We start from the raw sequence: 23,019 nt of genomic DNA, 5'->3' as shown, positions 1-23,019 counted from the left end.
CTGGCTCAGAACCTAAGACATTCCAGACCAACTGCCAGATAACAGCTATGCAAAGAATTAGCTTCACCTTTAACTAAACTACTCTGGAAGAACAGTTAATGCTCATCAACTGGCAAAGTCACCCACCTGACTGAGGTTTGGTGAGTTAATGAATTAAGTCTCCCTGTTCCCAATTATCTCCCTGACTAAATATTTGAACAACTCTCTTAGTGTGGAGTCTGTACCTTCCCTGCTGAAGTCTTTCTCATCCTAAGAGTACCATTTCTGAAACATATGGGCGTGAGACTTTGTGGTTCTAACATGTATTTTGCTGATCACTAGTGATGTTGAATGCATTTTCATACTCCTGCTCATTCTGAACTCTGCAGAAATTATGATTTATGGCTTATAGAAGAGGGGACATGGTGAATCATTTTTTCTTTGAGATGTCCACATCCTTTGAGAACCCAATCCTGCTCAGAGTAATCTCAAATCCCCAAGGGAGACAAACACACTGTCCTGTTCTCAGAAATGCTGCATGTTCCTGCATCAAGAGTCCCCACTAGACTTAGAGAAGAAAGATGGCCTTCCATGAAGAGGGGGTTTTCACCCCCATACTCCATGAAGGCCAGTATCCCTCAGAGGACCCCAGAAATTCTTACATATCTAGGTCAGCCAGATCTCAACCAAAGCCCTCTTCATGTTGTATCAATTAACCCAACCCAGTCTCAAAAGAGAGAATGATGTTCTCACCTTTAGTTTTCACAAGGCTTTATCTCCTTTTAGGAGAAATGACAACAGCAGGTATGTAGACAATGAGGACAATAGTGAACTTTCCGAAATGAACACATCAAGAGCCCACTACATAAAATGCAAAAGATGACCAGTTCTATTCAGTAAACTCGCCACAGCCTTGGGATTCAACTGACCATCCAGTCCTTTTTTGTATCTCACCCTATCTACCTTCTGTGTATTCAAAAGATAGAGTTAGGGATGTGAAACTGCAAGATTTGCAGTGAACCCCTTTGAAGTGGGCTGGCGGACGAAATGGATATTTTGGTGTGACTTAATGATGTTGATTCCATAAATAGATACAGTATTAACTACAAGGCAGTTAAGACTGGAAGTTTGCATGGTGTTGCCTAAGATGGACTCAGTCTTCCTCCACCCCCAATGCATTGTTGACTCTGTGAAGTGCTGCTTTCTTTTCCGAGTCTAGAATCAGAATAGTGACTTCATTGCCTGAGGGTGGAACATGAGAGGGTTCCCTTGCTTATGTGGCAGCTGAGGAATATTGCCTTTATGGTGACTGGATTTGATTAAGCAATTCCTTGAATTCCTTGAATTTATTTTATCCCAGAGTTCACATCTAAACCCTTTTCTCTCTGGATCTTCCTTTGGGGTACCACAAAAGCTGACAAACTAGGCCAATGGCCATTCTGACTTACCTTCCTTGTGGACCTCTGGGGCAGCCTAGAGGGGGTGGGGGCTGAACACGACTTCCTCTGCAGCTGTGGAAAACAGGTGTATGAACTTATGCTGGTGCTTGCTTTGGTGCATGAGGTCACAGGAGTGGTCTGGAAGTTCTGGAAGGATGGAGGTGCTTCTGAGCTTTTAGAATGGAGGTTTCCCATCAGAACCCAGGCCTGGGGAGGAAGGGAAGAGAGTCATCCACTGACCCCCAGAGTATATGCACTCCCAGTGCCACAGGAACCTGTCTCTGACTCTTCTGACTGCTCCTTAGCTGCTCCTTAGCCCAATATGTGCAGGATGCAGGCATATCAAAAGCTGTGGTTCAGCCCCCTGGCTCCTCTGGCAAGTCTGAACTTTCTGATGCTGGAAGATGGAGTTTGTCACAAGGGAGACAGGACTTATTGGGAGACAGAGCCACCATCCTCTACTCTGGCATCAGCAAAGTTGGCATCCACATGGGACAGGGCTCCCTCGAACTGACAGCAGAAACAAGTGAACCATTGGGCTCAGATGCTTTGGAGCCTGCTGAAGGTTACATCATTGGGGTTAGGGCCTGTGAACCCCCTACCTTATCCCCTGGGGGACTGGGGAGAGCCACTAAGATCTAAAGAGCAGAAGCCACCAGTCCTGTTGTGGTAGAGGTGACTATGGTGGGAGGAAGGACAGGCTAGGAGAAATGGAGTTACCATCGGACCCAGCAATCCTGCTTGTAGGTATTTGTCCAAGAGAGTTATTTTTCACTTAATAACTTGTATACTGGTTTAGCTACTTTATTCCTTTCTCTTAGAAAAAGGACCATTTAGGTTATACAATTTTTCTGGAGTTCCTTTGGAATTCTTTTTTAGTGGTTTCCCTGAGCATAATACAGGTATCACAGTCTAAAAGAATTAATGTTTTACCCATCCAAGTAAAATGTGGACACCTTACTGCCATAGGAATCATTTAATCCCTTCTTTGCTGAAGTGGTCTTCTGAGTTCCCAGTCTAGGGTATAACTTCTGCAAACATTTTGTATTTTTATAATTTTTCAAAATTCATTCACATATTTAACAATTTAACAGTTGAAAAAAAGTTATTCTTTCTCCCCAGATACTCACCATTCCTTGTCAGAGTTGCGGACCTGAAGGGTATTGGGAATGAAAGATAAAGAAAGATTGGGATCAGGGGATCTGAGAGCATTGAAGCCTTAAGCTCATCAGACAAGTTTATTAATATCAGGGGCTTCTTTATACACCCCAAGCAGTCGTGAGAACCAGCGACTATTCTAGCTAACTATTCCCATTACCTCATTCTTGAAAACACAGTGCAGAGTGGATAAGACAGTAACTAAAGCTCATGATGTTACTCATAAATCTTGCTGCTCAGGTTAATCATACTATCAAGTCTGGGTTCTGCTGGAATGTTATGTTTCCCCGAGAGATTAGCCACCTGCACATATATCTCTAGGGACAGCATGACCCAGTGGTCAGAAAGTAACTTGCTACCATGGAAACAACATGCCTTTGTTTCCCACATTTCCCCCTTTTTGTTTTAGTCAGGGTGGCTGTGCCTGTCTTAGGTTGCCCTCCTCTGAGAGTCTTACCCATCATTGGCTACCAGCCAAGCACTCTGACCATGGGGAATTATATCAGGGTTTTAGCGAGTACCAAATTATTAGCTTGCCCCATCGCATCAACATGGTGCAGTCTTTGACAGACTTCTCATCCCAAGCAAGCAACAATGAGCAACAAGATTAATACACAAAATTCTATTGCTAATGCTGATAAAAAGTGTTGAGACTTCCACCAATCTACTGGATTAAACTTATTAAAATGAAAAATTAAATCATTAAAGATATCTTTATCATCAGCTACATCAGTTTGATTATGAGACATTTCTAATATTTTTTGTAATTCTATTTCTAATGACATATTACCTTTATGACCTATGAAATGATTTTTAATCTTTTTCCAATCAAACATTGAATTATTACAAACAAGTGGAGTAAAGCAAAAGTTACTTTCATTCCAATCACATTTCAATCCCCTAAGTAAGTTTAAGTTATATACTTGATCTCCAAGATGTAAAACCACTGATTCTAAATCATTGACTGTATTAATTCTCCATCAATATGTTCTTGACTATGCCATAAGTCACTGGCATTCTTATGCCAATCATGCACATATTGTTGAGTCTTCACCATCTCATGCAAGTCCACTGTAGCTGTAGTAGTAGCTGCAATGACACCAATCAGTCCTAATATGCCAGCTATTATTAGTCCCACAAATTGCTTCAACCGTTTCAGGATTTTTTGAGTCATATGGAACAGCAGTTGACTCTCAGGTGATGATTGCCAAATTTGGTTCAGTCGCACTGGGATCCACACTCCCCACTGCCTTCGAGGTATTGTAATGAAATCTACATTCTGTATAATGTTCTCAGACAAACAGGTATGCAAGGCCCCACTTTTATAAAATGGAGCATTCTCAGTTATGGTTAATTTTTCAACTATAAACACATAAGGATCTCTTATACACACCTGAAGATGATGAATTTAAATGCAAATATTGACCCTTCTTACTATTATTCCCAATCCATTCTATAGTAGGAGCTATTTCTAGAAAAACTTTCCACAGATTCTTCTGCTTGTGTATAGATGCAATATTACACCATGGAAAAGGGATCCATTTCCCTTTCTGTTTCTAAACACTATTATTTTTATTAAAAATTATTCTTTTGTTGTCCTTTACTATTTAGACCATGTGAAATAAATCTGTTATTATATTCAATGGGACTCCCCATAGGGGCACTTTCCCACACTATTCCATAGGAATCATTAAAAATGACAGATCTTCTTCCTATATGGCACTCTTGCCATCCTTCTTTATCCCTACTGTCTTTTTGCGGACAGTTATAAGTAGGTTTTTTGGTCATGATTAAATTGTAAGAGGGAAATAAAGTAACAATAAACAGTATTATTTTTGAAGATAATTATGGCCCGATTTTTAGCAAACATATAGGAAGGATGGTTACCAATGCATAAGGGTCGATAATCAAATGGTAATACGAGATTATAGATTCTTTGTCCTTCCTCATAGGGTTTAATTGGCAATTGATCATCAATTGGTCCAGGGAATATATGGATCTTATTCAGATATATATGAAAGAATGGATCTTTCTAGGTTAACACTCTAAGTAATGGGGGGCAGGTATATAGGCCCAATAAGTGTAATTACTGGCAGCTTCCTCATTACTTATGATCACCATCATCAGAAGTTGTAGGAGACCCCATCTCTTCATTCTGAGGTTTAATCCTCTTTGCAGATAACTAAATTTGTTCTCCATTTTCTGAAATGGCAAGAGCATAGCCTCGCCCCCATACTTTAATCCTGCCTTTTTTCCATTCATTACTTAAAATATCTTTCTAGAATATTGGTTGGTCTTTATTTCTAATGTCCACTGTAGATGTTTGACATTTTCTAAAGTGACATTCCGCAGGTGTCAATGAATTATAAACATTAAGAAAATTTAAAGTAAATAAAGCTTTTGCCAATTAATCTTTTGGTGTTATAATACCATCATCTCCCCCTTTTTGTTTTAATAGCATAGTTTTTAGGGTATGATGGCTGCGTTAAACTATGGCTTGACTTGTAGGATTATAAGGAATACCAGTAATATGCTCAATAGCATATGCAGAACAAAAAGAAGTAAAAGACTTACTAGTGTAAGAAGGGCCATTATCAGTTTTAATTTTCAAGGGGCATCCCATCACAGCAAAAGCAGACCATAACTGTGAATGAACATGATGAAAACATTCACCACTTTGTGCAGTAGCCCACAAAAAATGAGAGTAAGTATACGGACATGGACATATCATAATTTACCAAATGATGGTATGTGAGTAACATCCATCTGCCACAGTTGATTAGGAGCCAGGCCTCTGAGATTAGTTTTAGCCTGAAAAGGCACTGTAATTAAGGGTCCACAGGCAGGACAGGTGTGTGAATAATTTTTTGAGCTTGATGTTTTGTTAATTGAGGAAATTTATGTCCAAGTCTCTTAGTATTAATATGAGTTAATGCATGATATTTATTGGCATCTTGCAAACATCCTATTAATAAATCAGCTCTTGCATTTTGGATAGCTAGAGGACCAGGAAGGGAAGAATGAGACTGGATATGAGTAATATATATGGGCTGATTTCTTTGCTGAATGAGGGCTTGAAGGTTAGCAAAAAGTTCAGACAATTTATCAGTAATAAAAATATGAGCTGTTTCAATATGGCCTACAGTTAAACTTACATATTCGGAGTCAGAGACAATATTCAAGGGCTCTTGAAACGTTTGTAAAACCTTAATGATGGCTGAAAGCTCTGTGCATTGAGCAGATGAATAAGGAGTCTGCCAAACCTGTTCCTTTTGAGAGGTAACATATGCTGCTTTTCCATTACTACTACCATCAGTAAATACTGTACATGCATTTTCAATAGGAACAGTTTTCACAATTTTTGGTAAAATCCAAGTGGTTCTATGTAAAAAATGTTAACAGTTTGGAAGTAGGATAATGATTATCAATAATGCTTTGAAAATTACTAATAGCTATTTGCCATTGAGGATTCGTTATATATAAATGTTGAATTTCTTCATGAGAAAGATTATAAATACTTCTATCTGGATCAGACCACTTTAATTGTAGCAACCTCACATGACATTTTGCTAGTATGGAAATAATTTTTTGGAGATATGTTTGCAATCTCTTTCATTTATTATTAGGTAAAAGAATCCATTCCAATATGCCTTCTTGCCAAAATAAAGCCATAGGAGATTGAGGGGTTGAAAAAACAATTAAATCAACATTTTTATCAGGGTTTATTTGTGTTAATTGCCATTGAGAGATTCGATTTTTTATTAATGTCAATTCTTTTTCAGCCTCTTTAGACAAGATTCTAGGGCTAGATAGATCAGAATCTCCTGTTAATGTTTGAAACAAATGAGTTAACATATAATTAGGAATTCCTAATGTTGGTCGAATCAAATTAATATCTCCTGGCAATTTTTGAAAATCATTCAAGGTGTTTAACTTGTCTCAGTGTATTTTCACCTTTTGTGGTATAATACGTCCATTAGCCAATTTCAACAATATGGAACAGTCCTTTGAATTTTTTCAGGGGCAATTAGCAAGCCATACTCAGGAAGAATTTGTTCAGCGTACTGAAATAACTGTTGCAATTTGTCATTTGAAGCATGAGCAAACAATATATTATCCATATAATGAATAATAATTGCTTTTTTTTAAATATTATGCTGAAATATTGGTAAATTTATACACTCTTAAGCATTTGTAGAAACCTTTTACTCATACAACTTTAATTAACAGAGGGTTAAAGGAAAGAAAAAACTTGTTAATTTTATAACACTTTTAAACACCTTCTAATCGACTTATAACATATTAAATGAATTTAGCTATTACATTAATTTTTCTTTTAAGGTAAAAGAACAAATCTCTTATAATTAGTTTGGAATAAAAGGCTACTTTTCAGGATTTGGTTTTGAGAAAGCAGTTTTGAACATTATGTTCCTTTAAAAGAGGTAAGACATTTTCTTTTTTGAACACTGAGGAAATAATAAGGTTAAAGCACAAGAAGCTATTTTGATAAAACAGACTTTCTTTGTATACTGATTATTCAGGATAAAAACTTTTACCAAAACAGATTAATGACTTGAGAGGCTTTGAGAAAGAACAAAATTTTAACTTTGCATTAGTATACTACTTGATACTAAACCTTTTAAAATTTTATAGATAGACTCATTAAATTTTATTTAACTTTAATCATAAAAATTTCTTTTCTATGAACCTTCTACACTGTAGTATTCACCTAGGTTTTGTTCCACCCTCAACTCTTTCCCAATAATCAATCATTTTATCTTAGGACAAAATCATCTCCTGTTTCCTTAATAAATAAAAACACATTCCATATAGCCCACATACGAAGTTATTAAGCAAACTTCTTACAACATAATACCACCAACACTAAACAAGCTTGTTAAAATAATGAACTTTTTTTTACTTTAAATACTTAGTAGCATGCAATATCAGAAACAGTCTCCTAGAGCAAGTTGTCAGGGGAGGCTGGCTGCTGCCAAGTTTTCCTGTTATAAAATTACCTTTTATTATTATTATTATTAATTCAGGTTTGTTTAAAAATGACTTTTTAGAATTAGCCATTTAAATACTTTAATTTAAACAATGCTTCATTAAATTTCTTATAATTATTTATAACCATATAGGCTATAATTATATTATTTTAAGACAAATTTTACCTTCACAGAACACATTTTCTTATTTAAAGTTACCACAATACTTTCTATAACTTGCCACATGCATTTAAGTTCCAAGAGTTTATGAAAATTAGCCGTCCTACTTTAGGACAAAACACATTTTTAAGAAAAAACTTGTTAAATTTCAGTCAGCATTCCCACAAACTTTTAACCTTCTTTAATATTCATTTAAGTTTTACATCCTTTATATTATCTTCTGAAGAAAAATAAGCTATTCATTTCAATCTAGGCAAGAACAACCTTTTATAAAAAGACATAATTTTGTTAATCAAGACTTACAATTTTTATCATTGTAAAGATCTTATTAACATTTAAACTTAAGTATTAATATAAGCACTTATTTAATTTTTGACCATTTGAATAGAGCTCTTTTTAAAATTTTTATTAATTTATATTACCATCCAGAGTTATCAAAATATACACTGACATTGAATGAACAGACAAACAGAACAATCACAACACATTAACAGAAACATACAGGTTACAATTAACCCATAATTCTTACTTTCTTGGTATAACTGTTTTTAAGTTCTCCATTATATCACATTTTAGAGTTTACTTTTTAAGATTTCTTCTGGAATCCATGTTGCCTGTAACATACAAGCTTGTACTTGGAAACATTTTTATTAGTTATCAGCAATCAGTTAAGATAACTTGAGCAGCATAAATGTAGTTAAGCTCTAATTTAGCAGTTTAGACAGACTGTTAACACACATTTTTGTATTATTATTCTGTAAGACTATACTGAGACTTGAAATTCAGGAGTAAACTATTGATTTAAAACTGAAAATTCCTTTTTAAACCTTGATAAAAATTTTGTACTAATTTTATTATCTTGGTTAACTAGGCCCAATCAGAATTAGCATGGAAACATGGCTTAACTCTATTAACCCCCACTAACCCACAGCTACATTGTCATGTAGACAGCAGGGGGTTTGCAGAGTTGCTGCCAGAATAGTTTCCTTATCTTAGTGAACACTTTAACAGAGAGTTTTCTTACAAGCCTGATTTCACTAACAAGGACTTTAGTATTTTTACCTGTTTTAAATCTTTCAGTAGTTTAAAAGTTTTTGGCTCAGGATGAAACTTGACACCCCCTTGCAGATTATTTGTATCTGGTGGTATCGCATGTAATGTTACTGGGAAAGCAGATAATAATTGTTTAACACAAGACAAAGCAACAGCAACATCTGAAAACATTTTGAATTTAGGCTTAGTAACAGAAGGCAATTCAGTAGGTGCAGAGGGTTGTACTGGATACACAGAAGATATTTCATTAGGACACTTCACTGAGCTTTTATTGATGAAAGGGTTAATATCAGGATGACGGAAAAAACCTGATGGTTCCCCATTGGCCTTAAGTTCCTGTTCTTGTTCAAATATACTTTCTTTCATTTCAAATTTACTTATGGGCTTAGAAAATATAATAATTTCATCTTTCTCTCCTTCTTCAGACTGTAAAGGATCTAAGGCTGCCACTATCTGGTGGCATAAGGCCCATACTGATAATGGAATGAATTCTCTTTTTTGATAGGCTCTTCATAAAGCTTTCATTACAAGTTTCCACTGTTTTAAATTTAAAACATTACACCCCTGAGGCTGAAACCAACCACAATACTTTTGTATTAAAGCAAACAATTCTATTAACACAACTTTTTACAGGCACCCCACTAGCTTTCAATAAAGTTTTTAACACTTGCAAATATGCTTCCACATGTCCCATTTGATTACCCATTACCCTGATGACTTTGCAGAAATGTTACTTACTTTCTTAATCTTGAAGACTCGAGTCACTCTGCTTTGGACTTCACACGCGACCCTCGATGAGGTCTCTTCCATGGTTCCCCATACTGATTTGGAAGCCTCACTAACTTCTTTGGGCCCCATGCTGGGCGCCAGATGTTGGAGTTGTGGACCCAAAGGATATCAGGAATGAAAGATAAACAGAGATTGGGATCAGGGGATCTGAGAGCATTGAAGCCTCAAGCTCACAGACAAGTTTATTAATATCAGGGGCTTCTTTATATACCCCAAGCAGTCATGAGAACCAGCAACTATTCTTGCTAACTATTCCCATTACCTCATTCTTGAAAACACAGTGCAGAGTGGATAAGATAGTAACTAAAGCTCAAGATGTTACTCATAAATCTTGCTGCCCAGGTTACTCGTACTATCAAGTCTGGGTTCTGCTGGAATGTTATATTTCCCTGAGAGATTAGCCACCTGCATGTATATCTTTAGGGACAGCATGAACCAGTGGTCAGAAAGTAACTTGCTACCATGGAAATAGCATACCTTTGTTTCCCACAATTCCTGATCCACATCTTTTATTCCTGAAGTTGAAAGTTTCCTTCTTAAATTATTTCCAGTTAGCCTGAAGTTCCTTTTGTAGAGCAAGTCATCAGGTGATGAATTCACTTGTTTTTTCATCCTCTTCTGTCTTTATTTTGCCTTTAAACCTTAAGCAACTTTTGATGAATGCAGTATTCTTGGTTGTGGATTTTTTTCTTTTAGCCCTTTAATGATGTTTTTTCACTCTCTTATGGCCTCTATATTTTCTGAAGAGAAATCAAAGACCTTCAAATTGTTATTCTTCTACAAATAAATTGTTAAATTTTCTGACTCCTTTTAAGACTTTTTCTTCATCTTTAGTTTTCAGCAGTTTGATTATAATGTATCAGGGTGAGATTTTGAGCCACTTGGATCTCTATTTCATAGAGTAGTGTCCAGTCATTTTCCCCCTTTCCCTTTTTATTGGCACTGGCCTCTTTCTGCTCAACCCAGTCTTTTGAATGAATATTAAAAGTTTTAGTATTGCCCCACAGATCATGAGGCTCAGTTTGGGATCAATTCTCTCCTTCTTACTCGCTCTCTATTCTCAGATTATATCATTTCTACTCATCTACATTCCATCTCACCAATTCATTCATCCCTTATTTGTCTTCTCTAATTGAGATTGTTCAGTGAATTTTTTTTATTTTCTATAACTTTATGTTTAGATCAAAAGTTGTCATTTACATCTTTTCTTTGTTTCTTTTTCTCTGCTGAGAACTCCTATCTTTCCATTCAATTAAAGAGAATGCCTTTTGATGGAGTTGGATGGAGATGTGACCTCTCTATACATGCCTTTTCTGTCAATTTCACTGAACCTGTGGTTGGGGCTGGGGTTGGTGTGTGCTCAGGAGGCTTGGATCTCTGGACCATGTGCCAGCTGGGCCCTGAGCCTCAGCAGAGTAGCAATACCTACTTTCCAGTTCATTGGACTTACCCAGGTCAGCTAAGAGGGAGGTGAGGATAGCCAACCACCATGCCAGGGTACCAAGAGAATCTACAACTGCAAATGGGATAATACAACCCATCAGCCATGTGGGCTGTAAGCCCCCTCTTAATTTATACTTAGAGTGGACATTTACCCTCCCGGGGTCCAAAAGATGGAGGAAGAGAGTATGGAATGGAGTGGATTTGCTGGTATTCTACTATAGAACTATTGTAATTCTAGCATTGGAAGAAATTGTATCCTTTATGTCAATATAGTGGCAACATGGGTTGCTGAGGGCAGGGAGATGGAAGAAGAGTTGTGATATGCAGATATTTTTGGGATTTTGGGTTGACCTGAATGGTATTATGGGGACAGATGGAGGACATTGCATGTCCTGCCATGGCCCACTGGATGGACTGGGGGAGATTGTAGACTGTACAGTGTAAAATGCAGCTGTTGTGGCATAGCAGTGCTCCAAAATGTTTACAGCAAATGCAGTGAATGTTCCATGCTGATGAAAGAGGTTGTCGATATGGGAGGAGTAGGGGTGGTGGGGAGTAGTGTATTTGGGAGCCTCTTATATTTTTTAATGTAACACTTTGTCTGATCTATGTATCTTTAAAAACAAAAAGGACAAAAAAATTAAAGAGAATGTACCTTAATCTCATTGAGCATAGACAGAACAACCATTTTGTCTGATAAATCCTTCTGTGGTTAATTTAGGACAGTGTCTACTGATTGAGTTTTCCCTTAAGAATAGGTCAGGTTTTCCTAGTTTTCTGTATATTACACAGGGTAAATTTGAGTGATATTTTGATAAGTGTGTTTACATTGTGAAACTATTTCAAGACTGTCTTGGTTAGCTTAGCCACTTAATGATTCCATGGGAATTTGAGGACCAGCTTTTCCATTTCTGTAAAATAGTCTACTCAATTTTGATTTTGAATTTAATCCGTAGTTTCCTTTGCATGGTATTGATATCAGAACAATATTTAGTCAATGAGCAATGGACTTCTTGCTATTTGATTAGGTTTTCAGTGTCACTCAGTGTTTTCTAATTTCAGTACATAAATGCTTCACCTTTGGTTAAATTCTTAGATATTTTATTCATTAGAGGCTATTTGATTGGAATTTTTAAAAGTTCCATTTAAGGTTGTTCTATGCTGGATTATAGAAACAAAAATGACTTTTGCATTGTATATCTTGTATCTTTCAATTTTGCTGAATGCCTTTATTAGTGCCATTACTATTCTTGTGGATTCTTTGGGATTTTGCTTGTAAAGGATTAGGCCATCTGTGTTTATAGAGATAGCTTTACTTCTTCCTTTCCAGTTTGGATGCCTTTCATTTCTTTTTCTGGCCTGATTGCTCTAACAAGAACTTCAGTACAATGTGGAATAGCAGTGATGAAAGTTCACTACTTTATCTTGTTCCTGATCTCAGGGAAAGACATATTGCTATAATTTATGTAGATGCAGTGCAGCTGCTAATGGAGTTGAATGACTTCCACCAATGACCATCCACTCAGTGAGCAGTAGAACATCCCCAGGGTACAGGAAGTCTGGGAGTGCATTTCTGAAGACCTGGAGTTTCAGCTAATTTTAGGAGGCCAACATTCTAATCATTTTGAATGGCATCTTTCTTGTTAATGTGTATGTATTCAGGTGTTCATAATGAGATCATGATATGATATTGCTGAAATATTTTTATGTGGTCCTAAATTTTAATATTCTGTAAACCATTTTAAATGACTTTTTTTTTGTTTGTAGAGGTTATTTCTAAAATAGTGCTTTTAATGTAGCAAGGACAGGTATTAAGGACTTGGGTCCTTGGGGACCATGGAAAATATATAGATTGCTTTGGGGGTTGTTGGTGTATGTGCCTGAGGATAGTTATAAAGCTACTTGGTGCTATATATGTAGTCCAGATATACATAACATTTTTCTTATGTGATTAGGAATCAAAACAATATAAATTAAAATATTATTTAAAAATGAATCACCATTGCTAAAGCCAAATATGTTTGAAAATAGATTAATTTAAAACAAAATAAAAAGAAAATACTGAAATTAATGACTCAACTATAATGTATACAGAACAAAGAAAATTCAATATAGAATAAGTATAAGAAACCAAAATCTAATAATTGTGGAAATAAAATGCATATAAATATATATGAACAAAGTGATTCAGAAATGAAATACATTTCAAGACATACAATTAAAAATACCCTTAAAGATAATTGATTCTGGAAATACATAGACCATTATCTTTTAGGGAATGACTAGATTTTGGCAAAGTGGTTTTAGCTGTTCCACATCGAGACAGGAGCATACATTCAAAGGAGATATTCACTAATCAGATGCAGAAACAAATAGACAATAACAGGTGCAATAGAGGTAATGATATTGAAGACCCATATTTAAGAGTGGTAGAAGTACAGAACCCAGAAATATCAGGAAGAAAGCTGTTATATATATTTTTAATTTCAAAGAAAATTTGGACAGAGACAGATCTGTGTTGTTGGGAGAGCTATTTTGAATCTTGTTTCTATCTAAAAATTTTTTAAAAATCATGTGAAATACCAACAGAAAAAATATTGATGTTATTTCCAATACAGGTATAAAGGCAGAGTAACACTACCACATGAAAGAATGCTCTTCATTTTGATGTACATTATGTACTGAAATGTACTATCTCAAAAAGAAGGTAAAAGCATTTATGAAAGGAAACAGTATATGAGAGAACATCATCAATGAGATAGGAAAAAAAACCTCAAAAATGAAGCGACAGAAATCAGGGAAGAATAAGAAAAAATGGGAAAAAATCATTTCATGATTTACATATAAGCTAGAAGAAACAGTGAAAAGGTAATACCTAAATAGAAAGGGAAGTTAAAAAGAAGAAATTTCATATAATGTAAAAGATTTGAGAAAAAAATGTCAAAAGTTTAAGATCAGCATAGAAAGGCCAGTATATGAATACTGCAGTGTTTGAATGAGAAACTAAAAGCAAATACTTGTAGCAATTATTAAAAATTATTACTCCATTTTTTCTGGAAAGAATTATTTGAAGCTCCATATTAAAATTACACACTGAGCATTGATACAGAAGGTCTAAAGATAAGGGAAATTTTAGTGAAATTACTATGGTTTAAAGAAAACATAAAACCATTTATTAGAGGAAAGCATGTGGCATTATGGAAAGAATATTAGAATCCTTCAACATTTTTGGAACAATATTTTGTGCTATGTGAAAATGGGGTAATATCTTTGTGGAAGGAAATGTGAATCATGGTTTTATCCCCAGCAAGACTGAAAAGAAAGTAAAAAATAGTGAATTCAAAGTTATCCTGCTAGACCAAAGGGTGATATTATTGTCATAATCCCTTCCAGGTGAGTAAACAGATTTCAATAAATGAAATGTCTGGAAGACATTGTCCTGAGGATGGAAGTTAAGCACTAAATTTCAGTTACTTGTTCAACTCTCAAACATTGAGGATTCTATGAGAGAGTAGTGACCTTGGTGGGAGCCAGGAGGGAGACCAAATTTTATAATTAACTTGGCTCTAACTTTAACATGCTGATCTAAATATGTGTTTAATTTTTTTTGACAAATTAAGAAACATAAGTAGTAGGAGAAAATATTGATTAATATAGTAATATCTAACATTAAATGTAAAATGTTTCTCTAAAACTCAATCTAAATTTATCTAACTAAATTCTAAATTGTCATGAAATTGATTTATTTGGGTATGGGTAGAAGAGGATAAGCACAGAGGCATCTCTAAACACCATATGATCTACAGCTCTTCTAAGCTCAGGCTAGGGCCTCCAGCTTAAGGCCTTTGTAGCTGTCAATCGTGGGATCTGCAATAAAAGCACAGGGTATAGAATCACCAGATACATAGAGATGGATGGAGGAGGGGTTTTGCTGGTGAAGGTTGCAGGACTCAGAAGGTACAATAGACCCTATAGAAGCAAGGTTGGCCCCCAATACCTAGGAACCAGATCCAAATGACACTGAATTCCTATTGCTACTCTTGGCTTAAGGTACCGTTTGTGTCACAGTGTCTGTAAATGTCCAACTGAAGGGATTTAATCTGTTTGCTTGGATAGGCACCCTTGAAGTAACTCTTCCCTGAAGAGTAAGTCTGATTGTAGGACTCCAGAAAGAAAAGGCAGAGTCCTATATATCTGACCAGTGAGAAGCAGGACATCTGAAGGATAGGTGTGGAAGTGATAACCCTGCTTCCCCAACCCCTGCCCCCTACACAGTCCAAGTCATGACTGCATCATCACATTACTATTGGACAGGTTCTTTTTTCACTCTAAAGACTAGTTTCATTTTAAAACACACCAAAACTTACCTGTGCTTCTCAGTTAAAAAACAGCGAGGCTCTAGTACTAAAAACATAAGTTTTCTTACATTAGTATATTTCAACATGAAAACATTACAGAAGACACTCCTTTTAACAAGATACTATAAGCATTATGTTTATCTTTAATTAATTATGAACATAAAAAATAAATAAAAGGAACATAAGTAACTTGCCATTCTACCCATTTCACTCATCCCAAGTGAGTTCTGCATTGACCGTTCTTTCAGTTTTCTTTGAATTATACATACATAAAAAAATTCTCAAGAACCATAGCTTGAAGAAAGGTGGCATGGGCTGACCAGGGATCTGAACAGAACCCTACAGAGGCTGCGAACCCTCAGGGCTTGGGCAACTGCCAGTCAGGACTTAAATATCCCCCTAAGATGGAAACTGGCCTAGAATACCTACCCTACCTACCTGCAAGAGACCCCAGAGTGCCATTGTCCTTATTATAGATTGAGTCAGGTCCACCCATAAAGTCATGTTTTTGTCCTAACCTCTGCTCTTAACAAATGTGAACTCATTTCTAAGAACATCAAAGATCATACTAATGAATGTGAGTCCAACTTTAATCAGGGGGGCCTTAATCTAATACGACTGGAGACCTTATAAGAAGAAAATTAGGCACATTCAGGCACAGGAGATAGGAGGCAGGTGGCCAAGAGATGGAGGCAGAGGTTCAGTTATGGATTGCTGGCAAGCTGCCACCACCTTCAGAGAAAGCACTGTGCAGCCCAAACCATGATTTTGGACTTCTAACCTCTCAAACTGTGAGACAATCAATTCCTCTGTTTGAGCCAGCTGGTTACCAGTATTGATTAAAGCAGCCCTGGCAAACTAAGACAGCCTAATTCACTCTTTTGCCAGAGGCTATTGTGGATGTGGTCTATGTTAGAAGAGTCCAATGGGTTAGAAGAGTTCAGCGGCAGACTCTGAGCAGCCTCCCAGGAGATGTTTTGTGAGAATGAACATGTTCACTCTGCATTGTCTACATCGTAGTTACTAACACACATGGCAATTGGGCTTTTGACAAATGGATGACATGTACATGTGCTGCAGATGCCCTGGTGGTGTGGTGCTCTGTAACAAGAATTGAAAATGACAAATGTTGCCAAATTCATAGTAGAAGATTAGAGATTGCCAGGCAGAAGAGGCATGATGAAATTGTGCTTTGGTATCAAATCACCTAATATCTCAGTGCCTAGTTTCCTGTTTGGTACTTTGCGTCTCTGCAAAATTAATTCAGCTTCTAAGCCTCTCTTTTCGCCTATGTTAAAAAGGACAGATATGGCTGCTTTTCTTTTATCATCATCAATGAAAGTGCCATTAGGGACAAGTAAAGTGCTCTACATAGGCTATACTATTCACTATTAAATGAATTCTTCTCATTAAATCCTAATGACAGTGATTTTGTAACATAGTATTTTCACTTGGAGTCCTTTGAACATTTTCCTGGATTGTTATGGTGTTGGGAGCGGTCAATATGAGTATACACTGAGTTCAGCAATGCCGGCAACATGGCCACCAGAGCAGAGCCCACTTCCTTGTTCTTCTCCCTCCCTGCTCCTTTTTTCTCCGTTTCCCGCCACTGCCCAGACTGATAATATAGTGTGCAGGGGCAAGGCTCAAAACTAAGGTCTGCCTCCCACCCCTGGGACAGCAACAACCAATCCTTAGCCTCTACTACCTCACTCCCCGCTCCTCCCCCACCTGAGGGTATATATACTTTGCCCCCTTTAATAAAGTTGCAGCTTGATCAGAACCCTGTCTTGCTGTCATTCTTCATGTCTCTTGTCCCACCATTCTTTCTTGGCAGGTTTCGAGCCCTCGTTGCTGTCCCGCGGGCCGGGGCATTATGGGATATTTTCCAGGTTTATTGAGGCATACTTGACTTACAATGAACTATATTATTTGAAGTATATAATTTGATAATATGGACATATGTATATGTCCTTGAGGAAATTATTATGGGATTGCACAGGTAATTGTGCTGGTTATAGGAGAGAAATCTAGGAAGGCACACAGCAGACATCTAGGATCTCACACATGCACATTGGCAATCACATTCATTACACTGAGAATCACAGCACATACTCATATACACACACAACACTCACATGAACACAAAGCCATGCCATCTAAACAGAATCCAACTATTCAAGAAACATCACTCTAGTTCTTACCTGAAATATCCATTTGCTTCCCCATACCCAAATCCTTGTTCCTACCTGGGAGTTTTAATCAGGGGGCTCTTGACTGAAGCCAGCAAGAAAGATCCACATTTCTTATCATGTAGATTTTTTCCTCAGCACACCTATCATTGACACTTTCTTTTTGGGCCAGCTGCAATTACAGAAACGAAAACACTGTAAGAATTATAAATTATTATGTAATGCTAGCAGAAGGATTTTGTCCTCTTGGTGACTTTAGAATACCAGATAGGAAAGAATGGTCAAACAAAGGAAAGTCAAAACCCGTGAGGGGACACCAACACCTGTGGAAAAGAAATGAGTTTTTCCTCATTGATGCATCTCTCAAATCCATTTTGGTTGCCAGTTACAAAATTCTTAATCCAAGGTAAAAATATTGTTCCTTAGCATGGACCTAATACCATGTAGTTTTTAAGTTGATGCTGCCTTTGTGATTTTACTCTTGAAACAGGAAATCAGCTGGTAATAGACTCCCACTGAGGACATTCCCCAATAATTTTGTGTATATCACCTATAATGTACATGGTCAGATTATCCAAATTGGATTGAAAAAGAAGGAAACCAAGAAAGCAACAGCTTGATCTCAGACAAAGAAAGGTGACCTTACTTTGGAATCAGATGGAGCTTACTATATTGCTCTGGCATTCAGAGGCTCCTCCAACAGGCCCTCAGGGAACTAGGAGGACTGAGAATAACAGTCAGTAGCTTGGGGCTGTTTCTCCTGGATTACTAATGCTGCTTTGTTTATCTTGGGCAAGGGATTAGAGTATTATGGAGGCAGTTTTCAACTAGTATAGAGTGAGCTGCTCAGGAGTGGAAGAAGCAAAAGGGAGGAGCAGGAGAATAAAAGGAAGCAGTCCTTGGCTTTGTCATTAAAGACATTCCAAAGCAACATGAAATAGTCAATTTACAAAGGGTAGGAAAATACATACTATTGTTCACCGATGAATTCTTATCGCTTCTGCCTTTTAAAAAATAAGTCAAACTTTTATTTATGGATTTGTAGGGTAAAATCACAGCTCATACCTCATGCATGCAAATATGTCATATTTTAAAAATATTTCTATTTCTATTTTGAGCCCCTATTTGGTAGCATATGGGAAACAGAGTCTCAGGCTACTGCAGGTCTCCTTCTATGTTTCCCTGGGGGACCAGGAGTTCCAGGAGACTTACAGGATATCAAAGCATCAGGCTGGAGCATCTGCCTGTTTTACTTGATCTTTACTTTTCAGTCTGTGGAGGCCAGTTCTGCATACTTGTCCCCAGTATAAAGATTCATCAGGTCTGTCAGATATCTGTCAACCACTTCATTCCTCTCATTGCTGGGTAGAGGAAATCATCATAATATTTTAGTCTCCTATTATATGCTGGGCACTGAGAATTGTTTCAGGCCCCTTTGCATAGACAGGATCAGATACGTAATTTGTGGGGCCTCGTTCAATATGAAAATGTGAGGTCCCTTGTTTAAAATGTATTAAGAATCTCAAGATGGCAACAAGGATTAAACCATGCACAGGGTCCCCTGTGACTGCTGCAGTCACATGTTTCCTGATGCTCAAACACCATGCTGGATGCCAAGAAAAGCATGATTCTTCCTCCTAAGACAGGAATAGGGCTCTGAGTTTTCAGTAACTGGACATTCTATCTCTCCTACCAGCTCTTATCCTGGGAGGCAAGTGGCTGGTACATAGGACATATTGCCCAAATTGTCTTCTTTTTCTCTTTCTCCCTCCACATAAACAAACATGGGTACTCCATCAAGTCTGGAAGTGTGCCAGCCTGCCTCTTTTCTATTCTCAATATCTTGTTCAAAGGGAAGAAAATTCTTGAAGCCCTGAGACCTTTAGAGTTTAGACTTCTAAACAAAGCAAAACAAAAAATGAACAGTCTATGTTAACTCAAAACCCTTTTCTTTCAATACTATTCTGTCATTTGCTTTAAAAACCTGTTTTGAAATTCAAAAGCACTGTTTTGGTCCTTTTTTTCTCTTTTGACTATGCCATCCCTTCCTGGAGTAAGTAAGCATATAAAGGCCAGATGCTAAAACAACTGCAAAAGAGCCAATGAGTAAGATAAATGGGCAATAACATTGGGTCTTAATTTACTGAGGAGAGGGTTAAGTATGTTACCCAATGTCATGCAACTAATTAAGTGGCAGAGGTGGGATTTCAGTTTATGTGGTTTAGTTCCAGGGTATGGAATCTTAATCATAATGCTCTACTGCCTCTTTTAGTAACTCTAAGAAATGACAGCTTCATTACTGATTATAATGTAAAGTAGCAATAATAAAAAAGCTTCATTATTTATTGTGATGATAAAGTAGCAGAAACAAATATTCAGATCATTAAAACAAATATATTTAATGTATAAGAAAGAAAAATTTGTTTAGCTTGACATTTATTAGCTCATCACCATCTTTAACAAAAGAATAATACTAAAACAATAATAGAAAGTAGTTAATAATAATTGATAATATAGTTTCTCTCATTTGTATTTTTTAAAAGAAGTTGGGAGTTTACAAGAGAATCATGTGTAACATACAGAATTCCCATACAACACCTGGGGCAGTTTGATATTATTTATAAATTCCAGAAAGGGATATTGATTACATTTGTAAACTGGCCTGTTCCTCTGGGCGTGATACCCTTTGACTGACTTAAATTCAAAGACTTTGCATTTACTTGGTTAAATCAAGATTAGGGCTTTGATTCGACTACATCATTAGGGTGTGCAGAGTTGAGTTCCCCACTCCCTTGGTGGGCTGATAAAACAGACTCTCAGACAAAGGCAGGGACACAGAGAATATTCACAGAGGGAGAGAGACAGCTCCATAGACTTGGCAGAGGCCCTGGGAAGAGAGAAGAGCTGTTGCCCTGATAGTAAACAGCTGACCTTGTGAAGAGACTAGAACTGAACCTGGAAAGAAATGAGCCCTGAAGAGAGATGAGCCTTATGCCAGCCTATGCTAAGATCAGAAGAAGCTAGACCCATGGAGTCTTAAGAGGAAAGAGGAAGGCTGAACCCTGAAGAAATCAGCAGCCATCTTGTTCAACATGTAGTAACAGACATTTGGTGAGAAAATACTACTTCGGGTACCTTGAGTTGGACTCTTTAGGGCCTTGTAACTATAAGCTTCTACCCCAAATAAATACCCTTTACAAAAACCAGAATATTTCTGGTACTTTGCATCAGCACCCCTTTGGGTAATACTACCCTACCACAAACATCCTTCATTGTTGTCAAATGTTTGTTATAATTGATAAAATAACATCCAAATATTACTACAAAGTATGGTCTAAAGCTTGTATTAGGTATAATTTATGGAGAAAAATTTCCCCATAAACCACCCTATTATCAGCACCATGTGTTTGTATTATATAGTTGCTATAATTCACATTAAGAATGTCCTCATATTCGTACTGTTAACAAAATTCCATCATCCACCATAGGGTTCACTTTTAAACTGCTCCATATCTTGTGCAATCCATTACTCCTCCTGCCATTTTGAAGCCAAACTCAAAAGCGACTATCTTCTTGACATATTCTAAAAACGTTTTAGCCTCCACAGTTACACCTATACTACACTGCATTTATTAGCTGTTGTATAGGATTTTGCACTTGATTGAATGCCAACAATGTATTTTCTTCCCAAAATGTAACAATAGAATAATTATTTTAAAGACATTTTTATTCATAACCTTTGTTGTGGGACTGTATTCAGTTCTAGAGAGAACATTCTATTGCATTTATTCACTAATCATTTGTCACAAATATAATCAATTAAACAAGGTTGGAAACTACTAAATACTACCATTTAAAATTGACAGTTATATATCATGTAATATTTTTTCTTCCAGTCTTCCTTTTCTATACCCCATGTGTGTTCATTGACTGGGTTTTTTGTCCATGTTTACACTCCCCATGGCTAAGGGGAAGTGTGGGGTTAGCATTTAGACTCCAACTCAGCTGTAAAACTTGAAATAAGGACTATGTGCACCAGGCTGGTCATGAAGTGGTAACTTGAGTTCTTATGGTCACTGTCCCTTAGTTGTGGAGCTACAGGATTTGAACACTTCTAAAGCTCATGTTGATGATGTTACCAAATACACTAAAACATATCCCTCATACTTATCTGGTTGGGGCCAGGTTTACTACAGTAAACACCTCTCAGAATCTCTGAACTGACCACAAGAATGGGGGCTTTCTCTGTGAGGTATTGTGTCAAGGCCGTAGTGGGTAAAGGCATCTGTCACCTCTTTGTCTCATGACACCACTGAGACTACTTACAATGAGGAATAGGGATTGGGGTCTCTGCAGTTTGGATACTTCCAGGAATACAAATGGAAGTTCAGCCTCCCTTTCATGGTGTACACTGACCCCATGGCTGAGCAGTGAATGAAGATAGTGGCTTGGGGCATCAGCATTGGGGGTGCGTGCCTGATTTCACAAAGAGGCTTCTATATGTAGGAGCTTGAAATCCTAGACTATTCATCTCTGCACCACAGTTTTACCACCCAAGGTGTGGAAATATTAAACAAAGCCCTAGTATTGTAGTTTTGTGGATTGATTGAATAAATATATGTAAAGTGTGCAGTCATGAAGGGATAAACTTGAGAAAGTTGACAACAATATTTGTCCTGCATAGTAGGGACATACCTGATAGGGAAACACACTCACCTTCACCTAACCTTCACAATCACAACCTATTCTTAAATGCAGTTCCCACTCAACTGCCATATGCAAACCCACACCACCTAAAGGGAACACAGCTGTTTACAAGGACTGTAGAACATAGCCATTTTTTTTTTACCTAGAACATAAACAGTCCCCATAACTCATTCCCATCTGGAAAGTGGTTTTAGGGTTCCCACACCACAGGAAGCACAAAAGCCAGGGTTTTAATCTTAGCTTCATTCTCAATAAGTGAGTGATTCCACAATACATACCATTTTTTCTTGTTCCTGAGGCCACCTACAATTAGGCAAAAAACAAGCAAAAAACCCACAGTACTCTGAGGGTTCGACCACGCTGTATAGTGTTTGTTCTCTGTGTACCTTCAGAAAAGCAAATGGGAATCAGGTCAAGTCAGTCTCCATAAATAATTGCAGCAGATGTGTGCAATGGCACAAGCTTTTCCTGAACGATGCTTCTCTCAAGTATATTTAGGTTGAGAATTTAGGTTGGGTGTTAAAATATTTTTAATCCTAGGAGGAAAAACTGCCAGTGAGGAAAAATCACTGTACTGAACACTTGGTTGCTGCCACCCTCTTGAATCCAGGGTCAGTTAATTATAGGTTCCCATTGATGCCTCCCCCAAACAAAGGACTCATACATCATCTATAATGACATGGTCAGATTTTCATATCTGAACTCATTTAAAAAATAATAAAGTTACAATTTT

General features: G+C 37.0%; 1 long non-coding RNA gene across 1 annotated transcript in view; it reads left to right on the top strand.

Annotated features, from left to right (window-relative positions):
- Positions 1-81: 81 nt before the first annotated feature.
- Positions 82-23,019, top strand: part of LOC139436554 (uncharacterized) — a 70,836-nt gene continuing 47,898 nt past the window's right edge. Inside the window, exon 1 of the long non-coding RNA XR_011645890.1 lies at positions 82-140. This is a non-coding gene — a long non-coding RNA (uncharacterized lncRNA). The remainder of the gene's footprint in view (positions 141-23,019) is intronic.

Source organism: Dasypus novemcinctus, chromosome 15, assembly GCF_030445035.2.
Source record: "Dasypus novemcinctus isolate mDasNov1 chromosome 15, mDasNov1.1.hap2, whole genome shotgun sequence".
Lineage (NCBI taxonomy): Eukaryota > Metazoa > Chordata > Mammalia > Cingulata > Dasypodidae > Dasypus > Dasypus novemcinctus.
The sequence above is the reverse complement of the archived record's forward strand: the minus strand, read 5'-3'. Positions and strand labels throughout refer to the sequence as shown.